Below are 21479 nucleotides of genomic sequence, written 5' to 3'. Positions count from 1 at the left end.
TCCACTGGAGCGGAGTTGCTGAGTTAGGCAGCCATCTTGTCCCTTGGCATGACAGCACCAGCTAAAGCCTGGTTTTTTAACCTCCACGCTCTGAAACTGATTTTCCCCTCTTCTTTCCTTAGGTGTTTATGTTGGAAAATGATGTTGTTTAGTCGTGCCTGAACTTTTGTAATTACATTTTCTTATGGTTGACAAAGAAGAGCATCTGTAAAATACAGTCTATTCAACACACCACTGTGAGACTCTTCTTTAGTCTGTAGGCTTTCAAGGGTGTTTTATCTTTATCATCTCCCCTTGCTTCCAGTCCAGGCAGTGATCCTGCTTAGATCTGCACCTACAGCTTACAGGACCTACAATAATCAGGAAACCGCCTATTAGATTGAAAATTGTACACCGTCTAAAATCACATGCCTAGATTATTGTTACTATCCTGAAGAGCAGAAATAAAAGGCTGGAAGGCAGAGCCTTTTGGGTCTAGGTAGTCGAATCTTGGAATTGCATCCTAGTGCATCTTCACTCCCAGTAATTCCTCCTGAAGATGAGCAAATACTAAATACTTTCCTCTTTTCTTAAAAGTACTGTATGTTCTCTTCTTCTGCCCTCTGGCCTAATGCTGCAGCTGTTTATACCTCGCCCATCTACTCTATTCATTCATCCATTTATCAATACACTCTCCATTCACTCATCCTCCCAACCAAACCCATTCATTCATCCTTTCAACCAATTTCACCATCCAGCATTGATCATCCCCAGTCCATCTGTCACCATCACTCATCATTTCACCTTCTAGTCACAATGCGTTCACTATCCCTTCACCTTGTATTAACTAGGTATTCACCATTCACTCTCCAATCATTCATCGCCCATCTGTTATCGATTCACAATTCACCCACATCGGTTCACCATTGAAAGTCCTTTCACCATCTCTTCGCCATTCACCACTCTTTCATCATCCACTATTCATTTTAATGTATTTAGTATCCTTCCACCATCATGCACCACCCATCATCCATTCCTATTCTTTTATCATCCATTCAGTTGGTTTACCATGTGTTGCATTTCTCCCTTGAAATCTATGTTCATCACTGTTGTTGGTTTGATGTCTACCAGTAGCAAATATGATCACATTAGCCTAGTACCAGTTAATTTTCACTCATGGTCATTGCACTTTAGGATCAAGCACTTTTGTTCCACTATTTACCTTGTCCTGGACCTTCTGGCCTTTTCATGGTGATTGAAGGCATGCCTTTTCAAACTGGCCTTCTCGTCCTAAATTGTCTATTGATAAATAATTGTGTTTTCCTATTCGTAATCATGTTTTACTTTATTTCAAAATGTAGTTGCTTTGTTTTCTTTACTTATTTATAGTAACTTATGCCAAATTAAATGGACCAGGAATTCACCATTATTTTCCGTTAACATTCAGTATACATTTGCCTTGTAGTAGCCACACCTAAGTAAGCATCTATCATACAGTGATCATTTACAGTACAGTTTGGTAAACTGTTTCCACGGTACAAACGCCAGCATTATTGGTTTTATCATGCTTGTGAGTTTTAGATTTCAGGCCAAAATTCTCGAATGTATGAGAAAAAGAGAAACCGTGACTGGAATGAAAATTTGCCGCCACTGTGATTGGAAAAAAAGGGCAATCATGATGTGTGGACTTTAATTCTTGCACCATTAGAATGTTATTTCTTTAAGTGTTTGGTTCATAAAATTAACATAGTTCAAATGCAGTGGTCATGATGGGGACACGCATTTGCAATTTCTGCTTCTGTGCATTTGGATAGTGTGTGCCTGCTAAATGAGGGATGAACATTCTTCTTTTATCAAATTAAAGCATTTTGTATGTCGGAGGCTTGCTTTTTCTTAGGTGAAACAATTAATTTGGCATCAGTTACTATAAATAAGTAAAGAAAACAAAGCAATTACATTTTGAAATAAAGTAAAACATGATTACAAATAGGAAAACACAGTAATTTATCAATAGACCATTTAAGGCCAGTTTGTAAAGGCATGCCTTCAGTGCTTAATTTGTAAATAAAAACGTGCCGGTGCCCAGAGCTCTCTTCTTAAACACGTGGCTGCTGCATTTAAATGTGCGAGCACAGAATACTGAGGTAGCCTAATCCTGAAGCTATTTGGGGCCCCTTTAATTCATTTAAAGCCACTCCCTGCCCCTTTAGCTCAATCTTGCAGCTTTCTGGTTTCTCACATTGTGATGCTTTTTTGTTTTTGTCTTCCACCGTCTTTCCCATATGCGTCTTTTGCTCGTAGTAAATGCTTGAGGCAGAAGAATAAGCGCCGGCCCTGAAAAATAAGTGCCGGTGCTCAGCACCGGAAACAACGAGCACAAATTAAGCACTGCATGCCTTCAATCACCATGTAAAGGCCAGAAGTTCCAGGACAAGGTAAATAGTGGAAGGGATTTCCACAAACATGGAACAGCTGCCGAGAATGCCTTTTTGAAGAAAGTTCTATGCAAAAACTAGGAACTTCTAAAAAGTTAATACTTTATTTCAAGACTCTTGAAACCCTTTTGAGATGCAATGCAGGCTGACTAAGAGTAAAGGCTTTGAAGGCTGAACAGTAAAGTATGAGCTTGATCCTAAAGTGCAAAGACCATGTGTGAAAATTAACTGGTACTAGGCTAATGTGATCATATTTGCTACTGGTAGACGTCAAACCAACAACAGTGATGAACATAGATTTCAAGGGAGAAATGCAACACATTGTAAACCAACATAAATAACATTTGCTCCATCCAGTCACAGGACTGACAGGTGGTTATCAAATCAGACTGGACTTGAAGGACTTAACTATTCTTAAGAAGGACAGCTGGCAGCAGCCTAATTTTGAGAGAAGACGTTTGTGGCAGAAACTCAGTTTTGAATCAAGAGTAAAAACATAAACCACTATAGAGATAAGATGTGGGCTAATATGCTGTGGAGAAGTGCATTAAAGCCAAATTGAACAGGGAAAGGTGCAGTAGATGTAAACAGTATAAATTATGTTTTTGGAAGATTGATTGAGCTTCAAAATTTGAATTGACAGCCAGTCCCTTGAGGCATCAGGATAGTCCAATAGACATAGAACATGGGAATTTTTAGACAGGGTTGAGTGTCTTCATCATAATGGTCGATAGATGTTGTTGAGCCAGCCACAACTTCTCCCAGTGTCTCCAGGTACATTTTAAACATTGGCAGAACCCTCTAGCTCTCAGTAACTGGAGGAGATGTTTTTGAAGTTTGATAAACCAACATGGGAAAACTGGGCTCACCTTTAAACCAATCTAGGACTCGACCACCACAACCACGTTGGTGGGAAGAATGGAAAGAAGAAACCCATGATCGAGCATATCAAAGATTGAAGGTGTTCAAAGAGGACACGCAAACATGTATTCCTGAAATTCAGCAGACCTATTCCCCGGCGACTGGCACCATTAAGGGTGGGTGCCCATCTGGGGCACCCACCATTACTGTAGTTGGGGGCAGAGAGGGGAGCCTCAAGGCCCTCGTGGCCCCAGCTTGTTCCCTGCATCCAGCAGGAGCTAGCATTGCTTCCAGCCATCATTGGGGGCAGGGAAACGGATTTAAAGTCCACTCCTGACAGGTGCAAGCATTTTTTAAGCTCCTACCAGCTGGGAGTAGACTTGTTGTTTGGTCCTGCTTGGCTGGAGTTTTAAAAAGCTCCCGACAAGTGAGAGCAAACACTGGTTTCCCAGCTCTATGTCCCAGTGATGGGCTCCCCAGGACATACCATCTAAGCTGGCCCTAGGGGATGGTGTCCCCAGGGCCAGTAATGACTGAGTGATGGGGGCGTGCAGCCCCCTCTCTTCAAGAAATCAGCCCGAGGGGTGGGCTCCCTGTGCCTTTTCAGGCTCGAATAGGGTGGCCATATGGCACCTCCCCTCCCTATTTGTGAGTTTTTGGCTTCAGAGGTTGGCTCCCAGGAGCCTTTAGCGGCTCTGTGAAGGGGTCGATGTAGCCTCCTACCATTTAAAAAAAGTTCAGCCCCAATGGTGCGCTACCCGGGGCTCTCGGGGATGGGGGCCATGCAGCCCCCTCCCCTTTTTTAATAATTTTGGCTCTGGCAGGTGTGCTCCTTGTGGCCTATTGAGGCACCAGGAAGGGGGCCACGCAGCCTCCCTTCCCATACATACTAATGTTGGCCTTGTGAGAGGGCTCCCTGAAACCCTGGTGGCTTGGGGTGGGGGCGAGGTCTCTCCTCCCCGCATGTAAACAGGTTTCTGCCCCAGGGTGGGCTCTCCAGGGCCTTTGGAGGCCCAGCGAGAGGGGGACCAGCAGCTTCTCCAACCCTTTATAAAAGCAGCCAATTTTGCCATTTGTATTTTTCTTATTAGCCCCAGAGGAGGGGAACGGGGGTCCTTCTGAGTCCCTGCATGGGATCTATGGGGTCATGGCATCTCTACCCTTCCCCCATATATCCTTATTTTTTTACAGCTTCAAGACAGGGGATTAAGTCCCCGATTCCTGTAATGGCTGCCAGCAACATTTTTATCTTGTTGTTAGCAGCCAATCGGAGTGCTTGCTCTTGCGGGACACGTAGGAGCCTATTGCTCCCGAGGGAGCATGAAGGCTCACAGCAAGAACAGACATCTTGACCAATCAAAGGGGTCAATTTTTTTATTTTACACTCTCGTGGGACATCCACGATACTCCTGCGAGACCAACTGCCAAAATATACTTTTTTTTTACCCTTAATTTCTCAAAAACTACTGAACTGATGTACACCAAATCACAGAAACCCTAGCTTCTTGAAGAATTTGGTGTTATTCTGTTCAGCAGTTTTTGCTGTAGCCCGTCTTAAAGAAATCTATGGAAAATGAATGGGGATTTTGTGTTTTAGACCTCCCTTTATCCTCAGGCCCCACTTGACGGATCACCCCGAAAACGTTTCGGGAACGAGCCGAGGTGGATGAACCTTTTTTTGGGAATGTTTTGTAAAGATTTGTCAGACGGGCCAAAGGTATATTGAAGAACCAGAACCTTATGGGCCTGGCGGCGCAGGGTACGCCTGAAATCTCCTTGGATTCACCTGCCTCAACTAACAGAGACACGGGACACTCTGTCAGGCGTAAAAGATCAGATTTTATTAGCTGCAGCTAGTACAGTTGTCCAAGAAGTACACAAGGTATGTTCTCAGGAGACTGCCACTTTACTTTGTGGCGCACAATCTTATATACCGTATAAAAACATTTATTAACTACATACACTCCCAGAACACATAGAAAGGAGCCAGTAAGAATAACGTAAAGATAGAACAGAGTCAATAGAAATGTCGGAAAACAAGACAGAACAAAGTATCAAGTGACTTAAGGTTGCCTCCCCTCCAGCTGTGTTTGTCACCCCTCCCTTGAACTAATTCATTAACCGATCCACAACGAAGTTGCATGTGGTGCGATAAGTTTGTGTGCGTTTGGAGGACAGTTGTGAAATGAGAGAATACTAGCAAAGGACAGCGAAGGCCAGACGATAAGATAAGATCGGCGGAGAATAGTGTGAGCCTACAGATAGTTGAAACAAGGATTAGAAAACCAGACAGGGATTAGTGTACTCGGTCAGACCTTAATACCAGCCTTGTAAAGATAGAGGCAGAAGACTGTTTTGAACACCATGTTGCAGAATAAGCAGAAAAGGCAGAATGGACTTCGTTCGCTGTGCTGCCTGAGTGAAGGCAACATAAAATGGCGGCGGGCCACAAAATGGCGGGTCGATACGATCGTATTAAAAATCGAATTTCCTCAGACCCTCTTTTTGCCAGAACTCAGGCAAGATACACAAACTCATGTTAATCTGAGTCGATGTCTATGGCCATGAGGTCATCAAGCTGTTGCTGTACCATCATTTTGATATTCTCTGCTCTTTGTGACTTGGGTTTGGGAATACATGCAGTAGCACATAGGTTGCAGATGGCAGGACCGCAGTGCATACAAAGACAACAAGAGAATATAAAAGCTAAAATTACTCCAAAGAATGTCAATACCTTCCAACCCCATTTGGACAGTAATCCCCAAAACCACTCTGAAAAGGACCAATCTCCTTCGTCCTGATGAATCGACTCGGAGATTATGTGTAACTTAGAGATAGCTTGGTATACTGTCGGAGCGTCATTAGGTATGAAAATACAGCAACTTGATCCGATCAATTTGCATACTCCACCACGGTCCGCAAGAACAAAGTCTAAGGCAACACGGTTCTGCAAGGTCATAAGACGATCAGCCTGTAGTTCAGCTGTAATGTTACTTAAAGCTCCTACAGTGATGTCTATGGTGGTTTCTACGACACGAACCAATTGCCTTATATTTCTGCTGTTGGCCATTGGACCCCAGAAGGGAAGAAATCCTTTGAGGAAATCTCCTCCCTCTTGTCCTGCTGTGTCTTTCGAATCCACAATCCCTCTGCCATATCTATTTTTATGATGGTTCGCAGGAGCGGTGTATGTAGGGGGAAGAAGAAAGGCTATATGACAAGTACCAGAGAAATCAGCTGGCAACCATGTATAAGCCCTATCGTGGCAAACGAAGTATGTACCTTGAGATGGTACTAACGGCGGTGGATTCAGGGCTGAATAAACATATGTATGGGAACATAAACTTTCTCTTTGTCCGGTGTTTGGAGTTCTACCATTTATTTGCAGACAGAAATTTCCTTGTTGGGGTATGACCCGTATCGGAGGAGATTTTCCTTGCTTAACCTTATCATTGAGGCTGGAAATGTAGTTAGTTATGTTCCAATTGGTATATGCTTTTCTTTCATCTATGGAAGCTTCACTTTTTTCCATGATTTTAGCCATAGCTACCATTCCCTTTATCAATAAACTATGACTGAAATCTGAACCAATACTATGTGAACTGACAGGTTGTTTAATTTTACTTTGATATGCATTATTGAAAATGACAAAATAAGCCCAAGCGGAACCTTCATAGGAGAATGGAAGAACTAAATATGGCATTCCTTTTTCTACCGTATGTGGTATGAGTCCACACACCCAACAGTCAGTTGTATTGATCACTAACTGATGTTGATGTAACAACTGGACGAAGGAATTGTTAAACTATTCAGTTCTTCTGATGAGTTCATGCTGGGGAAGAGTGTGAAATAGGTGCGGAGAGATAGTAGAAGAAGATGTAGAGGTAGGAGAAGGGACAACTTTTTGCTGCAGAGTAATAATGATCCAGTTTACAGATGCCAAAAGAATACACGACAATATAATGACGCATAGAGCAATACTACAACGACTACATATTTCTTTACAATTATTCTTTACATTTTTACTTTCTCTTTTATCTAATGTAGCCTCCATCTTTCTAAGTGGATGCTCACGGCAATCTTCCTCAATCACTGTAGTCACGATTATCTACCGTCCTATGACACTGTGAGGTCCTGCAGGCCTATTGCCACTTACTCAGGTGGTGACTAAGACTCCTACCGTGACCCTGCAACCGGGATAGAGTACTACATAGGAGAGAAAGTTACAAGTTCTTTGGTCTTGGTCTCAAATTATAGCGTTCCTGTCCAGAGGCAGTCTGGTTTTGAAACAATGTTCCTGGATTTGTCGTGTTCAAGCGACGATGCGATGGTATTGCTTCTTGAAGGATGTCGTCGTCCTCTTTCTCAGAAAGTGTTCCAATTAGACGCGCATCACTGAATGGTACAAATTGCTGAACTTTCTCACTTTCAGAGTCACTGATGCCTCTACGGACCCACTGATCGAAAGGCAAGGGCAAAGGCACTTTTTTGCAGTGCACGCATGCACCCAGTTTTTCTTTCCTTCGACTTTAACTGCTGTTCTTGTGGTCAAAAGAACCAGGCGTGGCTCTCTCCATCTGGGCTCCAAATTTCTCTGTCGTTGGAAATTTTTCATGCAGACCCAGTCACCTGGTCGGATGGAATGACCTGGGTCTGTGGAAGCCTCTGGTAGAGCACTCTGAACCTGTTGATGAAGAACACGCAATTTAGTTGTAAGGTCATGCAAGTAGTCAATCAACATCGGGTATGGCAAGTCTGAGTATTTCTTAGGGCGAGGAACTCCCCATACATTAGCTGGGCGACCAAATATCACTTCGTAAGGGCTAAGCCCCAAACGAGAGTGTACTGCTGTTCTGGTGGACAGAAGAGCCAATGGTAAAGCATCAGGCCAATTAAGTCCTGTGCTAGCTTGCACCTTAGCAATTTTAAGCTTCAAGGTTCCATTGTAGCATTCTACTAAACCAGCCGACTGTGGGTGATTCGCCGCGTGGAACTTCTGTTTTATGCCAAGACCTGCACAAACTTTTTGCATGACTTGACCCACAAATTCGCTCCCATTGTCACTCCAGACAATGCGCGGCAAACCAAACCTAGGGAAGAATTCTTTCAAAAGTATTTTGGCAGTTGATAAAGCAGTATTGTCCTTCAGAGGGTAGGCTTCTACCCATCTAGAAAAAGCACATACCACCACCAGAACATATTTGAGGTTGTTGCATCGTTCCATGTGAATATAATCAATCTGCAACACCTCAAATGGATATGTTGGAGGAGCAAAATGACCTGCTGGAGTTGGGGTTCCCTTTCCCGGATTGTACATCAAGCAAACAATACAATGTTTTACTACATTATTTGCACACTTTGGGATCCCCTCATTTTGCCACACTGGAGCCAGAAGTTTACATATTCCTTTTGCACTTAGGTGAGCTGGACCATGTGCCATAGTAACTACAGGTAGTACATAAGCATCTGGTAACAGCCAACGTTGATGTTCTGATAATTCAACCCAACATCCCATCTCATCTAACATTCCTGTACTTTCCTTCCACTTTCTCAACTCATTCTCCGTAGCCTCTCCTTGAATTGATTTCACACTCTCTACTGTATCTTCACACATTCCCTTTTCTCTTACGCAGTTTGCGGGACCTACAACATACATTCGACTTGTGTTGTCTCTGGCTGTCTTTTTCGCTACCTCATCTGCAAATGCATTTCCTCGACCAACATCGTCCACAATCTTTTTGTGTGCACTACACTTCACGATCGCTATCTGAGTAGGCATTGTAAGTGACTCAAGAAGTTCAGTCACTAATTGACCATGTTGTATCTTAGTACCATGGGAAGTAAAGAATCCTCTTTCCTTCCATAAACGCCCAAAGTTAAACGCTACACCAAAAGCGTATTGGCTATCAGTGTACACGTTTACTCTTTTTCCTTCGGATAACACACACGCTCTAGTTAAGGCTATCAATTCAGCTGCCTGAGCTGAATTATGTCTAATGCGTGCTGTCTCCACAATCGTATGCAAAGTAGTAATAGCGTAGGCTGAAACTGTATCTCCATTCGGGAGCTTGAAACAAGAACCATCTACCCATAGTGTTCCATCTGGATTCACTAATGGCGTGTCTTTTAGGTCAATTCTACCCTTAGTCTCTTCTTCAGTATGGAGAAAACAATCATGCTGTTCAGAGACATCTCTCTCTTCTGGAAGAGGCAACAAAGTAGCTGGATTCAGGGTATTACATCGTTTGATGTGTATGTGACTAGCCAAAAGCGTCAGCTCATATCCGGACAACCGAGCACTCGTAAGATGCTGCGTTTTTGTCCTATTTATTTTCAGGCTTTTGATACAACCTCTGAAACTGCGGAGGCTGTTGAAACTGAGGCTGAACATAACGAGGAGGATAAGCCTGTTGCAAGAGAACTTTAGTTTTTAATTCTTTCGTCTTTTTCTCTTGTTTTTCCCTTTCTTCTTTGTCTCTATTTTCATAATATTGTGCAGTAGCCAATATCTGGGCGGAAGAAGAAACTGCCCATGAACTCTCGGAGTCTTTTAGCTTGTGTGATAGTTCAGGAAGCAAGTTATATACGAACTTATCCACAAATAATCGCTGTCCCCCTTCTGTAGCCATATCTTGACCACTGTGATCAATGAATGTCTCCTCGAATCGGGTAAAGAAATCGGAAACACTTTCATCTTTCTTTTGTTTACATGCTGCTAGCTTATCCCAATTAACTCTCAAAGCAGGCATCATTGTTTTCATTAATGTAATAATCCTACCAGGGAGTTCTGAGATCAAAGCGTCGGGCTTTGCACCACCTACTTGACCTCTATCTGCGGCAATAATAGCGTTCCAATCGCCGCCTAATTCTTGAGCGTGATCCTCTCTACGAATTTTAGCCCATATTGTCTGTGGAACTACATTTCCCATCAACATGTCAATATCTGCTAGATTCATAGTACATGCATCAACTGTTTGCGACAACTCTTTATAGTAACCAGCAGGATTTTTGCGTGGATCTGGTAGTGACTGTTTAAGTGCTAAAACTTCAGACCTTTTCCAGGGGACATGTATCCATATGCGCTGAAAATGCGCAGGAATAGCTGGATTAGCACCTGCTGCTGCAACTTCTTCCTTCCATATTGGAGAAACCTCTCTCATGGGATAGTTTTTCAGTGCTGTCCTAACTGAAGGATCAGAATCAGGAAAAGTCTGTGAGAACAATAGGGATCTGAAAGAAATAAGTGTTCTGACAGCGTTTTCAACCTTAGGAACCACAATAAGTCCTTTGTCAAAGTCAGCCTGAACATCTAACAGATCCTGTGGGACCGAACCCAAATTCATATCCTCCCATTCTTTAGCGAGAGTATCGCACATAACTTTAAAAACATATCTCTGCGTAGGTGCATTCCATTGCAGAAAGGTGGACATAATATCAGACGTACTATATTGGGGACCCTTCTTGATCCATCTACAAGCAAGTGAGTCCAATTTTTCTCGCTCTTCGGAGTCTGGGAATTGACTACGAGACTGTCTTCGAGAAAAAGCTGGAGACACATTTAAAGCTTCAAAGAAAGGTGATAAGAGACCAGAGACAGTATCGGTAAATCGCTTACGCATAGATGGAGAATTTGACATAAGGATAGGGGACAAGGTATTAGGTGAATTAACTAAAGGAGCATTAGGAATTGCCAAAGGAGCAGAAGGCAAAGGAGTTAAAGGCAAAGCTGGCATAGGCAATACTTGAGGAGGCAAATGTGGAAAAGTTGGAGCAGGCGGAAGCACAACTGGCGGCTGAACAGGCTGTAACATCGGGGGTGCATTAGCACCTTGTACATAGGGCGGAGGCAATTTCAATAAGTGGGACATTAAGGAATCTTCCTCAAAATCTTTTCTCTTATCAAGGGAAGAGATAGGCAACGTCGGATAGCATTTATCTATTGCCATTCGATGCTGTCTGTCTGAAATTTCCATTGCATTATCTATTTCATCATCTTTGAATTGCTGAGCAGCCTGTATAATCGTCATTCCCTGTGTTTTCCTATCTCGTTTCGCTTGTTTAATTTCTCTCTGTTTGGCTTCCTTACGCCAAAGGCGAAAAGAGTCAAACATTGCCGGCCGGGCTTTTCTTTTAAATAACGTTGCTTCTAAATTATCTAGCACATCAGTTTCGAAACTACCATTTTCTGGCCATTTTAAAACACCATCTTTCTTTGTATATCGGGTCCATGTCTTATTAAAGGCAATAGGACCAACACCATGTTTAGAATAGAGCTCATATGTGGGAGTTCCAACCGAAGGAATCGGACAGGAGTCCTCAAGCTGGGAGTCCCTATTACAACCAAAGCAACAAAGTTTTCCAAACTTAGTCAGACCAGACATCTCACGATTTTACTGGCTGTTCACAAACATCAAGGGGGTAAAACTTTCAGTTTACACAGCACAAATGCACTTACCCCTCGGCTTTGGCCACTGCAATGGCCAAATCTAAGAACCTAAGGACAAAACAAAGACCAAAATTTGTGGGCGCGACCCACCAAATACTTAACTAAGGATGTCTTCTTACACCAACAGAGGCCCGTCTATCGTCTCGCTTTACCATACATCATCAAAGAAAGGGCCAAGGCAGGGCGGCAGTCAGGGCAGCAGTCGTCAGTAGCCGTCAGGAAGGAGTAACCGCGCTGAAAAAGACCTTCGGACCACTTCGACATACAGGGGTCGCTTGACGTGGCTCGCGATTCCTCCAGAATTTTCTTGCGGGGTTCCTCACGACCTTCAGGCAGAACCGGTACCGCTGAAGCCGCCCCACGTTGGGCGCCAGTTGAAGAACCAGAACCTTATGGGCCTGGCGGCGCAGGGTACGCCTGAAATCTCCTTGGATTCACCTGCCTCAACTAACAGAGACACGGGACACTCTGTCAGGCGTAAAAGATCAGATTTTATTAGCTGCAGCTAGTACAGTTGTCCAAGAAGTACACAAGGTATGTTCTCAGGAGACTGCCACTTTACTTTGTGGCGCACAATCTTATATACCGTATAAAAACATTTATTAACTACATACACTCCCAGAACACATAGAAAGGAGCCAGTAAGAATAACGTAAAGATAGAACAGAGTCAATAGAAATGTCGGAAAACAAGACAGAACAAAGTATCAAGTGACTTAAGGTTGCCTCCCCTCCAGCTGTGTTTGTCACCCCTCCCTTGAACTAATTCATTAACCGATCCACAACGAAGTTGCATGTGGTGCGATAAGTTTGTGTGCGTTTGGAGGACAGTTGTGAAATGAGAGAATACTAGCAAAGGACAGCGAAGGCCAGACGATAAGATAAGATCGGCGGAGAATAGTGTGAGCCTACAGATAGTTGAAACAAGGATTAGAAAACCAGACAGGGATTAGTGTACTCGGTCAGACCTTAATACCAGCCTTGTAAAGATAGAGGCAGAAGACTGTTTTGAACACCATGTTGCAGAATAAGCAGAAAAGGCAGAATGGACTTCGTTCGCTGTGCTGCCTGAGTGAAGGCAACATAAAATGGCGGCGGGCCACAAAATGGCGGGTCGATACGATCGTATTAAAAATCGAATTTCCTCAATATGCAGGCCACAAAATTAGCTTTCTATGGAAAAGCAAACCTAACTATAACTACCTAGTGGTGACTGCCACTAGGTAATAGATGAAAGGATCAAATGATCAATCCTTGAGGATGACATTGTGACAATTGTGACACAGATTTGCAGAGTGCTGTTGTTTAGATAGCAACACAGCCGGCCAATTGAGAACTTCTCTTTAAGGCCTAGGTTTGGGAGTCTAGTGATAAGCAATGCACGGTCAATGGTGTTAAAAGCCACCAAGAGGTCTACAAATAAGAACTCTAGTGCCTCCAGCATTCATTGGTCTCCTCAAGTCACCCAATACAGAACTCACAACAAATACACCACTTCTGTTGCGAAGGAAGCCAGACTGCCGGGACTCCAGTAGGTTGTTTTGTTCCACGAGAGATTCTACTTGGATAAAAACTCTCTCTTCCAAATGTTTCAACAGGTAAGGGAGTATTGGGATGAAAGCTGTTCAAATCAGTGGGCTCCAATGAAGATGTTTTCAATTATGATCTGACAACAGCCTTTTTCCACAATTTAGGTACTATCCCTCTTTCAAAACCGCATCTTCAAAGCAGATGTTTAATTTCTTAGGCTCATGACATTGACACAAGCAGTGATAATTTGGTTGTAAAATACACATGAATAAAAAAAAGCACCTTCTGGGAACGCACGCAGTAGTTACTGACGCGCAATATTATTTCACAAATTGGCTCATTCCTCCTTCTTGATTACATCAGGCTCGGGTGGATACACTTTGAAGCTTGAAAATTAAAGAAATGTAAATTTATGTTTAGTGGTGAAAACTAAATCAATGATGCGACCAATGATGACTTTTCAATCATGCTAAAACTGATGGAATACCAAGTAAAACTCAGCTCCATTTGTTTTTCGAGAGACATGTATTGATAGAGTATCTCTGCTAATAAGTGTTGCTACTTTCCAATCTACAGTAAGGCAACCAAGCTGAAAGGTGTGCATTGAGTCCGAAGAGAATGGTAGAGTGGAGAGTCCTATAATGTATAAAAACCTGTGCAGCTCTTGGAACACCCAATTGGGGACCTTGGAAATAAGTGGGGGAAATATGAAACTACATTTATTTCTAGAACTCAGTTATTTAAATTTCAGTAGCATTTCAATCTCAGGAATGAGAGTTATGATTTAATTTTTAAAAGTTTTATTAACCATTAGTTCTCATATCTTTATCTTTAGTAATCAAATATAAGTTAAAGAACATAGCATGAAGCATGTCTCATAAATCTATCTCTAAACTATATTTCTAAATCAAGAAAATACAATGGTATTGAGTAACTCATAAAAAGCTTCTGTGTGAAGAGAGCAATCAAGGCTCAGTAACAGAGAACTATCTGAGTCAATGAGTATCGAGAATTAAAACATAAAATGGCAAAAAATGAAACAAGCGTCTGAGAGTCTTTCTAGCCTTTAATGTTGTTCAGTATTGAAATGGAAAGAATGTGCAAGCTAAGGCAACGACAGAGAATATCTCCGTAGCGGGTGTAGCATGTGTATAGTGTTGCAGCATCATATTATCTGAACCTGTTCTTTCCCTGTGACATTTTTTTACAAAATGCAATGATATCAAAGTTTAAACAGTTTAACAGATAACTGAGTGATCTTGCAATGGGAAGAAGAGAAAGTCATGAGACAGGAACAGTTTCCATTGAGATGGGAAGTTCTAACAAAGAGTCTTCTACACAAAAGAAACATTTGATTACATTTTTAAGAACTCTGCTACGCTCAAGAATTTTCACATCCATCTGAAAGACAGAACATTCATGTAAGTTTTATGCACAAACAGCTTATGTCATTTTGATTCTTATATGCCTCCGCACTAAAATCCTATTCATAAGGAAGCAAGTATTAGGATTAGTTTAGCAAGTTTGAAAGCAGGTCAAGCGGTTAAAAAAATAGAAAATATAACTTTTCTTTGTTAGCATAGGAAGTTTGTGTCATGAAAAGTCATACAAAAAAGAAAAAAAAAACTCAAAAGAAACATTTCTGCTGAACTATGACAGTTTGGAATATGTTAACATTACCAAGTCAAGCAAGTGCAGGTCACGCAGGGATTAGAAAGGAAAATACATGTTTAAAATCCATCGTTCACTTAGGCCTTAAATTCACTCATACAGGTTTTTAATTAATTTATGTTTTTTTATTGAAATCTCTAGCAAGAATTACAGCAGCACTACTGACAAGACCTACCAAAGCATTACCACCCTGCTATAAATGAAAGACTGGCTTGCTGATGTTGAAATATGAGCCTGTGGTCTGATGTTGGCTCATAAACCTTTGTAGACAGTGTATTAGCACATTCAGTATTCCCTACCCCTGTGTTACTGCCCAGGGCCAATCCAGACCAAGGTAAGGGGATGAAAGCTGATAGTGACTGATGTGAAGAAAGCAAGTTAGCTGCCTTCTCATTTCAGTGGTGTTTTCCCTGCCCATCCCAACTGGTGCCACTATCACCTCATCTTTCTCCATTAGTGGTCTTGCCTCCTCCTCCACTCCTCGCATCTTCTGACAATGAAATGCCTGGGCCTTTTTGGAAACAGCAATAACTACTATGCTTTCCTGTGCTCAAATACACCATGTGACCGACAGTGCAAGCTTGCATCAAACGGCCAATCATTATGAACTTACTGGAAGCCGCAATAGGATTGTCTGGTGTGGAGCAGTCCTGGAGCGATCATTCATACTGTAGTGTGTGTAGAGATACAACTCTGTCTACTAGATGTATATACATAAGTGCTGAGTGGACGTTTAACCACGGGACTGCTCGGTTCAGCTAAAACTTGCATCTGCTCCTTCCATGGCAATGCAGCAGCTGCTTGCCCAATGAAAGCAGCTAGTCAAGAAGGCTGCATATAAAATCCCCAGAATCCCGGATTGCAGAAAGTCTGACATTCCCCACTTTGCATAAGTGTACCTTAACTAGACCTTCCAGCCCGAGAATGATTGCCACTGTGTATTGAGAAGGCCGATTGGAAGGTTGAGTGTGTGTAGGGGGGTGGGGGTGGGGGGGGGGGGGTACGGGAAGTTGATGAACCATGGCCACAGAACATTGAAGAACTGGCACTGTCTGGGCAGCTGAGCAGCCATATCTAGCCCCCCTCAGATTCACAACAAAGGCCTCTGAAGTCAAACTGCCCAGGACCTGAGGAAGTTAAAACCGCTCAATAGAGCGCATCTGTGTTGAGACTCCACCAATGAGCGTGAAATCAAGCCCGTGTACAGGTTATCAACTCTTGTGAGTTCCCTGTGTGATTATCAGGGCCTAGCTGTAATTAAAGCAGCCAGGGCAGTGGCACTGGTCCCCGTGGGCAGAAGGGGTCCACCGCAGCATTGATAGCTTTAGTCTTCTAAATGCAGCTTGAGGGGACACAACAGGGACTAATTCATGCTAAAGTCAAAGGCCCGAACGAGCCAAGAGTTTCAAGCTTGAGCAGATGCAATATGGGTTCAGTGAAGCACCCCTAGAAGCCCTAGGACACACAGATTTACAGCTCTGCTGCTTGTGTGCTGACATTGCAAACACCCACGTGTACTAACTTGGGCAGGGTAATAGGCTCTCAGTTTGCAAACCCATTTCTTATTAGAACATTGGAATGCTGGAGGCTCCATTGAAAACAATGGAGTGCTGCGGGCTTTTACAGGCCGGTAAAAGCCCGCAGCGCCAACATTCCAATGTTCGCTTTGTTCACAGCAGCAGCTGTGAACAAAGCCTCACGGAGCCCGAGGGGATTTAAATCCCCTCGGGCTCCGTGAACATTTTTTTTTTTTAATAGAACATTCTGCCCTGTGTGGCAGAATGTTCTAATAGCCTTAGAACCCGCCGTAGCGGGCTCTACCGGCTATTAAAGTCCCTCTCCCTTGTTAAATGCCCTCGCCGACGCGGGGAGCGGGCCTTTAATAGCCGGTAGAGCCCGCTACGGCGGGTTCTAAGGCTATAATGGAAATTACGAGATTATGACCACTGCCTTCTTTTAGAAACTGAAAGGCAGGGAGGAGGAGCTACAACATGAGACAAGGCAAGATTAGATGACCAGCGGAATCAGGTACATTTCCGGCAAATAATGGTGTAAATAAACAAGAATACAGACCTGCCAACTGAAAACAAAACAATCACCGTCTGAGGAGGGGGCAGGCTTGGAGGTAGCAGCGCCTTGAGAGGAGAACGGCCTAAGAGGCCCTTCTGCCCCCTGTTCCCACCAACCTCCAGTCCTCCAAAAAACAAAAACAAAAGCCTACTGGTTCTGCTAACAACATCCTGGGGTGTTTTCAGACCACTTAACCTGGATTCTAAACGAGATAACAAGTGGGGTGTGTGGCCTGTGTAATAAAGGGTGTGGCTTAAACACATAAACCAAATTTCTGTGATTTCCATAGTGTGCTACTCAACTGGTAGTTTGTTGCCTCTATGAGCTTTTTGTTATTTTATCCAGATCTATAACACAGCAACTGACATACACGTAAAACCAGCCAGGGCTATTGGTTTTGGTATACTTGTTAGCTGTATAAGATAAAGCATTATCCAAGAATAATATGCTACACAGAAAATAATGCAAAAGACATCACCTTGGAAATAGCCAACACTCCTAGGGAATGCAATATTAAGTAAAACGTGAAATATACACAGGCACTGAACCACTGACATGGATTACCTTAGCATGCTTTACAGTCATTGTTCAGAAATTGATTCGTATTTTTACCAGTAAGGTTAAGGACAATGATATAGGGCCCAATAGAGACGCAGTTTAATGTTCATTTACAGTTACTACCAACTCTGTGACCCAGATCGAACCACCCACTTAAAGCCTTGCTTTAAAGGACATCGCCTGACCAGACCCTATAAAAGACGAGCTAGAAACCCACGTAGTGCAGTGGTTTCCACGGTGTCTTCCCTGCCACCCTGTGACATCAGCCACTCACCAGGTGACCGTGTGAAGGGAGCCGACATCATGTGACACACGATGGCACCGTGTGAATTGACAAATCTGAGAATATTCCTAATCCTAGCAGGATTTGAATTCGCTGACTGCCTTGTTTTGTAACATTTTTATTTGTTACGTCACAGCTTTTTGATGTTAATTGTAACACATGAAAAGCAACAATGGCACACGTGTCTGAAATACAAGCACAAGCTCAAATGTAAAGTATTTTAATATGCTGCTGAGAGGAGCATAAACTGTCTCATTAAAAATGTAATATCCTTGCTGAGAAATACTGCAACAATCTGAGTTTTATTGACATATGGTGTTAAAATAGCAATATCACTCTTAACCAAAACTTTGTGATATTAAGTGAGACTCTCTCCTTGTTAGTGTCCTTGATCTGTCCTCCTGAGAATCGGTGTTTGTAGGAGTTTTCTATATGTTGAAATATGTATTTGGTAGAAGTAAGGAACAAAGATTTGGTTTAAACTTCTGGGCATGTCTCCTGAACTGTTATGTTATAAAACTTTAAGTTACAAGTAAAAATAATATACCCGTCTCTTTAAGAGGTGTGCACTTTGAAGTCGACCCTCTTCTGAATCAATACAGCCCATTAAATAATGTTTGGGTTATCGGAGGCCCTGATGGTCTATTTATTTTAATTCTCAGCTCTGTGGTTCCTTCTGGACATGCAGATGCTACTAGACATTTGAGCAACGTAAATGTACAAGGACTGTCTATGCTCCCATATTACTCATCTCTCCAGAACATCATTGATTTGCACAGTGGACTGAAGGGCAGAATAGGGATGCATCATAAAAGCTTTGCAGTGGCCTCAGTACTGACCGGCTTTGCTATATAGAGCCACAATTTTACGGCTGAAGCATTTAGGAGTGTGAGCCTTAGACCTCAGGCCTGATACCACTCACCTTCTCCAGTGTAAGTGAGAAAATACATTGTTTTGGGGAAAGTGCTAGGGCAATTTGGTGAATGTGGTGTACCTAAGGGGGGGGGGGGGCAGCTACAGTAACTAGATGGGAGCCTAGACAAGGTGAATGATTGAACCTTGCATTGGTGCTGATTCCGTTGTCCTGACTTTGTGTGAGGGAAAATTGAATTGCAGATGCCAATGGCACCCCTGTTATACAAGAGGGTATCATGTGTTAATGTATTATTTCGTATTAGCCGACACCAGTCACCTGTGTCATATGGCCAGCTGATTGCTGTGATAAAATTATGCATTTAACCATATGGATATTATAATATTATTGTGTGCTTTTCACTGGTATATCAATATAAATAATGTAGTATTATGACTTGCTTTGGATAGTATTATGTTTTGTGTATACATGTATAAGGGACGACAAAAATTCCCATTAAATTGTTCACACATTACTTCAGTAAGAACTGCTTATAATATTCCTCTACAGAAAAGTTAGACCTGGCAGCGTTTGGCATGTCTCCCCCGTCCTTTTGGTTTCTGACCTCCTGTTTTATGGTATGCTGGACTCTGTCCTTGCTTGTTTATTGTCTCTGTGCACTTTACCACTGCTAATCAGTTCTAAAGTGCAAGCGCTCCCTATATAAATTGTACTGTTGATTGGTTTTTCCATGATAGGCATATTTGATTTACTAGTAAGTCCCTAGTAAAGTGCACTAGAGGTTCCCAGTGCCTGTAAATCAAATGTACCAGTGGGCCTGCAGCAGTGATTGTGCCACCCACATGAGTAGCCCTGTGAACATGTCTCAGACCTGCCACTGCAGTGTCTGTGTGTGCAGTTTTAAACTGCCAATTCAACCTTGCAAGTGTACCCCCTAGCCAGGCTCAAACCTTCCCTTTTAGTACGTGTGAGGCACCCCTAAGGCAGGCCCTAAGGAGCCCCAAGGGCAGGGTGAAGTGTATGCTAAAGGTGGGACATGTACTGATGTGTTTTACATGTCCTAACAATGAAATTCTGCCAAATTCGTTTTTCACTGCTGCAAGGCCTAACTCTCTCATAGTTTAACATGGCGGCTGCCTGTAATATCCTTAAAGTGCTGTTTCCCTTTGAGAGCAGATAGAAATCTGGAGTTTGGGGTCTCTGAACTCCCAATTTAAAAATACATACTTTTAGTGAAGTTGGTTTTTAGATTGTTAGTTTGAAAATGCTACTTTTGGAAAGAGGGCATTTTCTTGCTTAAACCATTCTGTGCCTCTGCCTGCTTGCGTATTCCATGTCTGGGTCAGACTGACAGTTGGGCTGTTGTGCATTCGCTCTAGACAGTGACACAAAGGGAGCTGGGGTGTAGCCTGCTTAGCCTGATGGGCCATCTGGGCTAGAGTGGAGGGAGGAGTGGTAACTTACATCTGAAAGGGCCGTGCCCGCCCTCACACAATGCAGTCTCTGACCCCCTAGCGTGTGTCTGGGGCCTGGCAGGGCAAAGGCAGGATCCTGTCAACAACAGAGACTTTCCTTTGAGGTAGGCCTACTTCAAAGGCAAAAAGGGGTGTAAGTAGTGGACTCAAAACCCCGGACTTTTAGAATCTTTCTGGATTCAAAAGGAACCTCTGCCAAGGAGTAGAGCTGAAGAGCTGGAGGACGAGTACTGCCCCTTTGCTGTGTTGCTTTGCTGGGTTGGCCTGCCGTTGCTGTTTTTGCCTTAAAAGAGAGCAAAGAGTGAACTTTGCTGTGTATCCTGCTTGAGAAAGTTCTCCAAGGGCTTGGAGTAGAGCTTGCCTCCTCTTGGAAGTCTAGGAGATATCATAGACTTCAGTTTCATGTGCCTACAGCACTCAGAACTGTGTGTTTTGTGCTGTTCAGGAAGAAAAAACACTGCAACACTGTCGACCGCGTCACTAGCCTGCACCGTGACCTGCTGACGCCATACAGAGTTGCACTGCCCTGCTTCGCACCACAACCTTGATCTCACAGACGCTGCCATCTGACGCCGCCACTGAGCCGCTGCTTCCACAGTGACCTGTGGGTCTCGCAATCCGGCATCGCCTTGCTCTCACCGCAGCCTGGGCATCACTGACAATGATGCTCTTGCTGACACCAATGCCGCTGCCTGCACCATGGCCTGTGGACTCCACTCGTGAGGTACACCAAGCACCGTCCCATCCCGCACCACAGCCCCGGTCCACCAACGCCAGCACCATCAACTCCAGTGTCGCCACCAAGCGTCCCTGCCTGCACTGCGACCCGTGGATGCCAAACGGAGCCCCTCCTGTGCCACACCGACGACTTGGGCCGTCCAACGACAGCGCTTCAGCAAGACAACACCGCTGCCTGCACAGTGTCCTGGTGACACCGCACATCAGACTGCCCACTTCACACCACAGCCCTGGTCTCTCCGACATCACTGAACATCATCACCGAGCCCCTGCTTGAAACACGACCTGTGGGCACTGCACGTCACATCGTCCGGCTTCACACTGCAGTCCCGACGCCATCCACGCCAGCGTTCCTGACTTCATCTGTCTGGAGTTCGATCTGCAACGCGTGTGACTTCAAGGGCCCGACGCCCTCCGCACCGACCTCCGGAACCGACATCGCAACGCCAGCGACGCCGCTCTCCGGATCTCATCGCGAGGATCACAACGCCCTGAAATTCCAAAGGTACTGTTTGCAGGCCTTCCCGACACTGTAGCAGGCCTGCGATGCCGCGGCCAGC

The sequence above is a fragment of the Pleurodeles waltl genome, chromosome 7, assembly GCF_031143425.1.
Source record: "Pleurodeles waltl isolate 20211129_DDA chromosome 7, aPleWal1.hap1.20221129, whole genome shotgun sequence".
NCBI classification, from domain to species: domain Eukaryota; kingdom Metazoa; phylum Chordata; class Amphibia; order Caudata; family Salamandridae; genus Pleurodeles; species Pleurodeles waltl.
Note: the sequence above shows the minus strand (reverse complement) of the source record.